We start from the raw sequence: 11,251 nt of genomic DNA, 5'->3' as shown, positions 1-11,251 counted from the left end.
AACATCTATACTCCCTGTATCTACCACAACCAGATACTCACTGAAGACTACCCATACCCTGAAGTCACCTTTCTTATTAAGTCACCTGAGACCCCTTGTGGCTGTGGCCACCCAGAGGCACCAGTGTTTGAGCACATATACTTCAGCAAAGAAGCATCAGGAGGAAGTTGCTGATAGCCTCCTTCCCAGTAAGCATCAAGGTACACTACAGATGCCACTAAGGAAAACTCAGCTGAACCTCCCCCTACTTTGATTAAGGTAGTCAGATGCAAGAGGGACAACACACTTTCATACACAGTCATTTACCAGCAATGACTTTGTAAACTGATGAAATCATACCTCCTCCTTTACAGAGAAACCTCAAGTTATGATTGATCTAATGCAGTCCATCATCTAGACCCACAAGCCCATGCTGGCTGATTTCCATCAGCTCCTCCTAACTCTGTTTAACACTGAAGAATGCCAATGAATTGCACATCAACAGGTTAGAAGAACATGAGCTGGAGAAAATTCTAAATGCCTAGGCTCACACCCAAGACCAGTTCCCTGAAAAAGACCTACGCCAGTATCCTAATAATGACTGAGACTATCAGAAGCTTGACACTCTATCATGAGACCCTTCCAAATGGTACAAAAGGAGAAAAGAAGGCCATGAGCAAAACCTCAGAGGTGCTCCAGGAACCTGGGGAGAGCTGAACCAATTCATTTAGAGGCTATGTGGAACATTGCATCTTTACACTCTCTTCCAACCAGAGGTGACAGAGTATCAGCAAATGATTAACACAGCTTTTGTCAGCAAGGCTCAGGGAGACATCTGACAACTAAAGCTGGCAAGTTTTACTTGCATGAATGCCAACCAATCAATGCATGTCACAATGAAAGTATTTGCCAACTGAGACCACAGACCAGAAAATGAAGAAGAAAGTTGACTTGCTTTTCACCACCCTGGTGGAATGAGAACACCCCTGGCGAAGAGCCTTGCTGAGGCAGAGACATAGCAGAGAAGGAGCCAACAAGGACCACCTCACCCAAAGGTGAGATTGGGACCAAACCATTGTGCTCATTGCTATCAAAAAGGTCACTGGAAGAATGAATGTCCAAAAGAGTCAGAGAAATATTGCCCAACTCATGACCTGAGGAGAAGGGTATGGGTGATTCAATAATGATACTAACCAACACAACAACTACAGAAGACACCTAAAAATGATTTTATTTGTCTTTCCTCTAGGGGAAGATTAAAACAGACCATCTTCTATTTTGTTAGATCTATATAAACCTATGGTCAAAATAACCACAGGGACCTGGCCCATTGACTTTGTGTGCACTAGTTCTAAACACTTGGTGGTATCACAACCCATTGGCTTCCTCTCAGAGACAAGCCATGATAGTAAGAACCACAGAAAGCTGAGTTCATCACCCCCCTAATTACCTCAACAATGTAATTTAGGTGGCCATGAAATCATTCACAAATTTCTATACTTCCCCAACTGTCTTGCAGCTTTCATGGGTGGGGACCTATGAAAACTGTATACAAAAATAATCTAATCCACTCCTACAGTCATGTATTCCTGACTCTAGGAGAATCAGAGGCAAAAATCATGACTTCTATGGTTACCTAAGGGGAAGAGTAGTGCTCTACCACTTCAAAAAGAATTCATAGCAGGGGCCTGAACTTCACTTCAAAGTGCCTGGAGTAACAGCTGAGGTAAACACTCCATGTTGGCTTAGAACATAGCCTTATTTATAGTAAAACTAAAACAAGGAGCCAGACCCACCCACTAGAAACAATATTTCACTAGGAAGGTGGAAGTCATGCATTGTCATGCTTTGTCAGGGACATCAAAGGGGAGACACTGCAGCTGCTTGGGGAAACTATAAAGCAGACAAAGAATAATCACTTACAGTCTCCAAATAGGCAATATTACCAACAGCACTGACTGCCACCCTGCTTCCTAGTCTATTGGCAGAATGGGAACATAATTATCCACAATATAGTTTAAAATTGAGAGTGGGAATACAAACACTTTTTTTTGACATTCAGGTCATCTTAAGGGCCAAATGGTGGATGCAGGACACAACATATTCAGCTCAATCTTCAAGCCTCTCTCTCTGACTCCAAAAGGGTGAGCACATCCCCTTCATGCACAGGGCCTTTCACATTGTGGATGATGGAGCGGCTGTGTCATCCATAAATTCCACACACACCTGCGTGCACTCTCCCTGTGAGCCTGTCCTCCCTAGCACCTTTGTAACCCGGGCGAGCTTGATGGGCTGCACGCGACTGGTGTCCATGATGGCGGGGCTACAGTTTGCTGCTGTGATGTGGAGGAAAGGCATTTAATTAAAAAAAAAAATGAAGTTATGAAATTTTCAGAAAAATGGATGAATCTGGAAAGGATTATACTAAGTGAGGTAACCCAGGACCAGAAAGCCAAGTGCCACATGTTCTCCCTCATATGTGGATCCTAGCTACAGATGATTGGGCTTCAGCATGAAAAGGAAAATACTTAGTAGCAGAGGCCAGTAAGATGAAAAGGAGATATAAAGGGAAGAGAAAGAAAGGGAGGAGGGCACTGAATAGGTTGGTATTGTATATATGCAAGTAGAAGAATAGATTAATGGGGGTGAAAAGGCCCAAAGTGAGGTCAGGGGAAGAGGTTGAGTAAAGGAAAGGTGGAGGGAGGGCTAATCAAAATCTAAGAGGATGCAAATAAATCATATGGAATCCTCCAGTTTCGGACAATGGAACACTCAGGAGCCATAGATAGTTGTTAGAAAATGTTCAGTGCCAGGGATGGGATACCTCCAGTGAGTTGTTGGCCAGGGAGGTCCCTGATGCCCCCAAAACATTATAGGCCATTGCCAAGGCCCTTGGTTTCCCACCAGGAAGAGATGGTAAGACCCTATTGCTGAAGACTTCACATACTTGGGCTGCAAGGCCACTGAGAAATCCTACTGGAACTGAGCTGATAACCTCCTCCATGTAGACCAGCTAACAGAACGCTGGAAGAAGCCATTCAGTATGCAGTTCAATGAGAGAAAGAGATACCACCAGTGCAGATACTCAACAGTGGACACTGTAAGCCTTATAATTGGCCAGCCAGGCCAAATGAGCCAATGGGTGCAATAGTGGCATGTTTGTCATGGTGGAAACCAATTTCCCTCCAATTGGTCTGGAGGCCCACTCCATCGGGGAAACACATCCCTGATACTGAAAAATTAAAACAGGGGTAGTCATGAGCCCTAGGGGTATAACATCTGCTGAAGTCTGGAAAAATGTTTATAGTATGCTTATCAAACTGCGCAGTAAGTACTTCTCTTAATATTTATACCCTTATATTAATGATACTCTCACTTTGGGTAGAAAATCTACTCTTTTCAGATGGCAGTAACTTTGAGATGACTCAGAAAGTATCATAGTGCTGGAAAGAAGTGACTGAGAAAGAGTACTGAGTAACATCTCATTCACACCTTCCAAGACTCAGGGTCTAATGCAGAAGAGGTGGTGGAAAGAATGTAAGAGCCAAAGGAAGGGTAGGATTCTGTACAACGTGCTCCCTCCAGACATAAAATGGCCTGGATATCCATTACCTCATAGTGCCTGACACTACCTACACAAGATCATCATAAGAGGAGGAAAAGATCATAACATCAAAATAAAAGAGAGACTGATTGAGATGAGGAGGGGATATGAGAGAGAATGGAATTTCAAAGTGGAAAGTCAGGGGGAGGGAGGGTATTACCATGGGATACTTTTTATAATCATGGAAAATGTTAATAAAAATTGAGGAAAAAATAAAATAAATAAATAAATAAAATATATTAGCACATTTTTGAACTTAATAGCATTAAGATTGCCTTCAAATGAAAAAAAAATTGACAGTGGGAGCTACTTACCAGGCAGCTGGTGAAAATTTGAAGATAGCATAATAGCAATACCTTAGGTCATAACCCCAGAATTTGTCAAACACCATAACCTGAGCAGTGTATGAGAAATATTAAATGCATGCCAGAAATAACCTATATGAAGGACCTAAGCCCCTCCATGCCCATCCTAGAATGCAAAGTATTAGAGGGTCCCCATTTGAAAATATAATTGTGGACTTCATCAAGCTGCTCTGCCAAAGGCTGTAGATACCTGTTAATCTTTGTGTGCACTGTTTCTGGCTGAATAGAGGCTTTCCTTACATGCTCAGAGAAGACACATGAAGTAGCCCAATTTCTCCTTAAAGAAATTACTTCCCAATTTGGAATCCCAGTCATGATAGGATCAAGTAATGGGCTTGCATTCATAGCCAAAGCACTGCAATTGGTGGCAAAGGAGTTAAAAATTACCAGGCTGTCACACAGAGCATGCCACCCCAGATCTCCAGGAAGATGGAGTGGATGAGTCAAGTTCTGATGCCACTGTGTCAAGAAACCCGTCCACACTGGGACCAACTGTTGCTAATTGCTTTGTTAAGAATTTGGTGTGCCCCCACTGGCAGGCAGCATCCTTCCCTTATGAAATTCATTATGAGTGCTCTCCGCCCATTATAAGGGATATCCAGGGAGATTTAAAAGAGTTGGTGAACATTACTCTGAGATAACAGATATAGACTCCAGGCTCAACCCTAGCCACTATAAACCATTGGGTTAGGAAATGGTTACCTGTAAACTTAACCACAAATTCTCACCCATTTAAACTGGAAGATGCTATATGGGTAAAGCACTGAAATGTTCATCACCTAAAACACCTTAGGAGAGGTCTGTTCAGTATCATTTTTTCTATCCTCACTGCAGTAAAGGTAGATATAGTAGACATCTTCAGGTTCACAGAGATAAACTTCCAAATAATGCACAGTTATAGAGGAAAGGATATTTATTGAAGCTTATAGAGCCAGGGGAAGTTGCATAATGGTAAAAGAAGCTGGTCTGTTTTCACAGGTCCAAACACAGAGGGAGAAACCACAAGCCCAAAAGCCACACTACACAGCACACTTCAGGAACTTCATGAGAACCAGGAACTTTGCATATCATTAGATTGGAATTTCAAACCCACCACCACAACCCCCGCCCCCAGCCAGGTGGCTGCAGATCCAAACTACAAACTAAAAAAGTACTGAATATATTCTGGGTCATCTATTCAAACTACCACAGTAGCCAACTTGAACCCCTAGATTCACCATGGGTGAGTGACTCTCACTTCCCAGGACTGGGAGTGCACTCCTGGATCTGTCAATCCAACGAAAGCTGATCATCTGAACATCTGTAAAATGAGAGTAACAGCCCTGTGACCCCAAAGAACTGCAGCTCTTCTTTAGTTACTCAGGAAGCTTACCTAAGCAAGGCAGAAGTTTGAGGAGTCAGCCAGCTACAAGATAAATTTTTATGTCAGCCACCTTATTTTAATACACCTTTGCCCATTTCATTTGTGGTTCTTGCCTTAATCTGTGCTGGAGATTTGGCAGAAACTGCTTGAGCAAACCCTATCCATGGCCTTTATAAGTCATTTACATAGCAGTGGCTCTCTTGCTTTTGCATATTGTGGATGTCTCTTGTACATACTTTATTGCTACATTCAGCCAGCAGTTGAGCTGACATGTAGTGTAGGTTTTTCCAGCTTTCTGTCACCTGGTGGACATAGAGGAGGTTTTCAACTCAGCTCCAACAGGATTTCTCAGTGACCTTGCCACCCAAGTATGTGGAATCTTCAGAAATATGGTTTTATCATCTATTCCTGGTGGGAAAATAAGGGTCTCAGCAATGGCCTGATATGTTTTGGGTGCACAAGGGACCTCCCTGTCCAATAACTCACTGGAAGGTATCCCATCCCTGGCACTGAAAATTTTCTAGTAACAACCTCTGGCTCATGAGTGTTCCATTGTCCAAAAAAGTTGGTTTCCATATGACTTATTTATGTCCTCTTAGATTTTGATTAGCCCTTCCTCCACCTTTCCTTTACTCAATCTCTTTTCCCCCGCCATTAATATAGTCTTCTACCTATATATATATACAATACCATCCTATTAAGTCCCTCTCTCACTTCCTTTCTATTCCCTTTATTTCTCCTTTCTAGCCTACTAGCCTCTGCTACTGAGTTTTCTTTCTACTCACACAGAAGTCCAATCATCTATAGCTTACTCAATCTCTTCCCCTGACCTCACTTAGGCCTTTTCACCTACATAAATCTGTTCATCTACTTACATATATAAAATACCATCTTATTAAGTCCCCCTTCCCTCCCTTTCTATTCCTTTTAAACTCCTTTCTCTCTTACTGGCCCCTGCTATTGAGTTTTCTTTCTATTCATATATAATTATTCATAGCTAGGAGCCACATATGAGAGACAACATGTGACATTTGATTTTCTGGACCTGGGTTACCTCAGTAAGTATAATACTTTCCTGATCCATCCATTTTCTACAAATTTCATTGTTTCTTTACTGCTGAGTAGAACTCCATTGTTTAAATGTGCCAAATCTTCATTATCCACTCATTAGTTGTGGGAAATCTAGTCTGGTTCCATTTCCCAGCTATTGTGAATAGAGTCACAATGAACATGGTTGAGCAAGTATTTCTAAGGAGTGAGACAAGTCCATAGGATATATGCCTAGAAGTAGTATAGCTGGGTCATATGGTAGATCTATTTTTAGCTGTATCAGGAACCTCCACACTGATTTCCACAATGGCTGGACCAGATTGCATTTCCACCAACAGTGTACAAGGGTTCCTCTTTTTCCACATCCTTGCCAAATTTAGGTGATTTGTTTTCATGATGGTAGCCCATCTGACAGGTGTGAGATGGAATTTTAATGTAGTTTTAATCTGCATTTCCCTGATGACTAGGTATGTATAACTTTTTTTTAGATGTTTATATGCAGTCTGTATTTTTACTAATGAGAACTCTCTATTGAGTTCCATAGGCCATTTTAAAATTGGGTTATTTGATTTCTTACTATTTAATTTTTTGAGTTCTTTGTATATCCTATATATTAATTCACTATCAGATATATATACCTGGCAAAGATTTTCTCCCATTCTGTAGGTTGCCTCTTTGCTATATTCAGTGTTCTTGGCCATACAAAAACTTTGTAATTTTGTGAGGTCTGAGTGGTTATCTGTGATTTTATTTCCTGAGCAATTGGGGTTATATTCAGAAAGTGTTTGCCAATACCAATATGTTAAAGGATTTCCCCTATATTTTCCTGTAGCTATTTAAGAGTTTCAGGTCTGATATTGAGATATTTGACCCATTTAGACTTAATTGTTGTGCATGGGGAGAGAAAAGGATCTATTTTTATCTTTCTACGGATACATATCCAATTTTCCTAGCACCATTGCTGAAGAGGCTGTCTTTTCTACAATGAGTATTTTTGGCATTTTGTCAAGTATCAGGTGGCTATAACTACCTGGACTTACATCTTGGTCCTGTAATGTTCCATTAACCTATATGTCTGTTTTTGTGCCAATAACATGCTCATTGTTTTTACTATGGCTCTGTAATGTAGGTTAAAATCAGATATGGTTATACCACCAGCCTTATTTTTGTGGCTCACAATTATTTTAGATATTTGAGGTTTTGTGTGCTTCCAAATGAATTCTTGGATTGTTTTATCTTATTTTGTTGTTTTCTATGTCTAATAGTGTTTGTGTGATGAAGTTGGGAGCCCCTATGTTAGGTGTATATATGTTTACAATTGAAACGTCCTCCTGTTGGGGTGTACCTTTAATCAATAAAGTGTCCTTCCTTATCTTTCCTAACTAATGTTGGACTGAAGTCTACCTTGTCAGATATTAGGATAGCAACCCCTGCTTGTTTTCTAGGCCCATTTGCTTAAAACACTGTTTTCCAAACATTCACCCTAAGATAGTGTCCATCCTTTGTAGAAAGGTGAGTTTCTTGGAGGCCACAAATTGAAGGAGCCTACTGTTTAATCCAGTCTGCAAACCTATGTCTTTTGGTTGGGGCATTGAAGCCATTGCTATTATTGGAAGGTATGTATTTATTTGTGCATCTTTTCTCTTTTTTTTGTAGTTCTGGTTTTACTTTTACTTTCTCATATTAACTAATATTTGAGTATGTTTTTTTTTTTCCCCAGATTCCTTATATGTGTGTTTTTCTTTCTCTTCAGCATGGAGTATCCTTTCATGTATTTTCTGTAGATCTGGTTTTGTCTTCAAATAGTCCTTTAGCTTGCTTTTGTTGTGGAATGTTCTTATTTATCCATCTGTTTGAATGGATAGCTTTGCAGGATAAAGTAACATTAATTGACAGTTGTTATCTTTCAAAACTTGGAAAACATCATTCTAAGACCTTCTGGCTTTGAAAGTTTGTGTTGAGTAATCTGCTGTGGTCCTGATGGGCTTGCCTTTGTATGTGATTTGATTTTTCTGTCTAACTGCTTTCAATATACTTTCTTTGGTGTGTATGTTTGGTAGTTTAGTCATAATATGGTAAGGAGAGGTTCTTTCCAGGTTCTATCTGTTTGGTGTTCTAGACGCTTCCTGTATCTGCATTGGTGTCTCTTTCTCAATTTGGGAAAAGTTTTTTTTTAATGATTTTGTTGAAAATGCCTACTATGCCATTGGAGTGAAATTCTTCTCCTTCTACTCTACCCTGAATTCTTGTTTGATCTTTTCATAGTGTCTCAAATATCTTGAACTTCCCATTCATACTTTCCTATTAGTTTGTCTTTCTCTTTATTGGACTGTATGAGATCTTCAACTTAGTCTTCTAGGATATTCTGTCCTCTCCTTCATCCATTCTACTGGTGAGATTTTCTACAGAGTTTTTTATTTCATTGACTGTGTTCTTCATTGCTAATAATTCTGACTGGTTTTTCTTTGTTATTTCTATTTCCTTATTTACGTCTTGTATTGACCTTCTTATTTCATTAAATTAATTTCCTGCATCTTTTTTCATTTCTTTGATTTACTCTTTGATTTCTTTGAGCATATTTATAATCATTCTTTTGAAATTTTTCTCAGGAATTTCCTCTAAATCAGTCTCACTGGAGGTCATTTCTGATGCATTAATATTTTTTGGTGGATTTATAGTGTCCTAATTTTTTTGTGTCTCATGTTATAATGTACATATTTTTGCATCTTGGATTAATTTGATGCCTAGATTTTCTAATTTTTTATGGTATTATTAGATGTATCAATCTATCTGATGTTATATATCTTCAGGGTAAGAGGTTAAGTTGCTAGGTGTGGCTCTTAAGACTCTCAGAGTAACTACAAAAGTGACCTAGATGTTGGGTTTGCCTGCTCAAATAGATTGGGTGGAACAAAATACAGGCAGATTCTAAAATTTTACTAAACAATGTACACATTCAATGAAAAACAGCAGAGAGTATTTATACAAGAGTAGATATTGTGACAACCAGATCCTCTAACAAAGTCACAGTCCCTTAGGATGTGTGTTGCCCCACACCCTTAATCCTGTCAACTAGGAGGCTAAGATTTCTGGTCTGTTGAGGGTTCCAAGTCAGCTTGTGACTACATTAGACACTTTACTAATGGATGACAGAAGAGGAAACAAAGGCCCTATATCAGGAAGCAACAAATGACAAGCCCAAAATCTAGCTTATTTAAGAAGGGCAAATCTGACCATTCATGAGATTTAACATATACTTTGTCCTGACATGGAAGGTGCAATTAGCACTTCTGATCAGAGCCTATATGCTTGGCTATTTGGTGGGTACTGACCTGGTGCAATATCAGTTACCTTTTGGGATGATTTTGGCATCAATTATGCTGTGATACTGCTTGGGTCTCACTTTGATTCACTGTGGATTCAGGTAGGCTGGCTGTGTCACTTGATCACTGCTCCGCTCATGTATGCCAGGTGTTGTGTAGGTGAGCTCCTTTCCCAGGTCTCTGTGCTTTCTGGTGCTTGTGCTGATGGTGGGAGATAGGAGGCTGTGGATGGTAGCTGAAGTTTTCCTGCTAGTCATCTTCCTCAAAGAGCCACTCCTCCATTCTTCCCTGTTGTCCTCTCTTCATGTTTCCTGAGTTTGCAAGGAGCTTTTGTGTGAGTGGAGAATCCCTTCACCTGGCTTTTCCTGCAGCTCTGGCTGAGCCTGGTGGCTATGGCCATACAGACCTGGTTCTGCCTCTGCTGGAGCAGCTTCTGCCTGCTTCTGTGGGCTCTAGATGATCTGGATCTATCCTCCTTCTTTTCTGTAATTGATAACTTCTATATTCCTCACTTTTTGGTAGAAGAGTGTATTTTGCGGTGTTATTTTTGGCCTTTTCTCACCTAGGCTGCTTTGGCATGGTTCCTCTGCCAACATCTTAACTGGAAGTTGATATTTTTTATAGTAATAAGGACTAAGTTTCTCTATCCATCAATCATGGCTTTATTTGAATATATATTTTTTATTCAAAGATATTAAAATGATGTTTGAAATTAAATAGTTTAAATCATCCAAAAGTATGCATTTCTATTTTTGCTATTTATAGACATTTTACATTTGCTTTTGCATGATTTCTAAGAGAATTACTCACCTGATTAATTTAAATTTGAGACATTGCATTTTCCTTCAAAAAACAATTGTGATAAAAAAATAACATGTTTAGAAAAATAGAGTGTCCACTGTTTTCAGCACTGATGACTTCTGTTTCCGATTTAAGGCTGCATGCAATGCAGCTTTTTCCAGCTTTCTGTCAGCTGGTCTACCATGAGAAAGTTTTTCAGCTCAGCACCAGTTTGATTTCTTGGCAAACTTGCCTCCCAGGAGTCTTCAGAAGGAGGGTTTTATCACCTATTCCTAGTGGGAAACCAAGAGTATTGGCAATAGCCTGTAATGTTTTGGAAGCATCAGGGACATCCCTGGCTAGCAACTCACTGGAAGATATCCCATCCCTGGCATGGAAATTTTTCTAGTAATACTCTATGGCTTCTGGGTGTACCATTATCCAAAATGTAGGTTATCATGTGGCTTATTCACAAGGTCCTGGACTTTGATTACTCTTTCTTCCACACTCCTTTTAGTCAATCTCTTCCTCTGACTTCACTTAGGCCATTCCACCCACAATAATCAGTCGACTTACTTACATGCATACAGTACCATCCTCTTAAGTCCACCCCCTCCTCCCTCCCTCCCTTATACCCACTTTCTAGCTTACTGGACTCTGCTACTGATTTTTACTCCAACTCACACACAAGTCTCAACATTTGTAACTAGGATCACCATATGAAAAAAATATTTGGCTTCTGGGCCTGGGTTACCTCACTTAATATAATCCTTTACAGATCCATCCA

The 11,251-nt window shown here is 40.0% G+C and overlaps 1 pseudogene; it reads right to left on the bottom strand.

Moving 5' to 3' along the window:
* Positions 1–2,083: 2,083 nt before the first annotated feature.
* Positions 2,084–2,294, bottom strand: LOC123455525 (annotated as a pseudogene).
* Between the last annotated feature and the right edge of the window lie 8,957 nt (positions 2,295–11,251).

This window comes from Jaculus jaculus, chromosome 17 (genome assembly GCF_020740685.1).
Source record: "Jaculus jaculus isolate mJacJac1 chromosome 17, mJacJac1.mat.Y.cur, whole genome shotgun sequence".
NCBI lineage: Eukaryota > Metazoa > Chordata > Mammalia > Rodentia > Dipodidae > Jaculus > Jaculus jaculus.
Note: the sequence above shows the minus strand (reverse complement) of the source record. Positions and strands in the feature narration are given on the sequence as shown.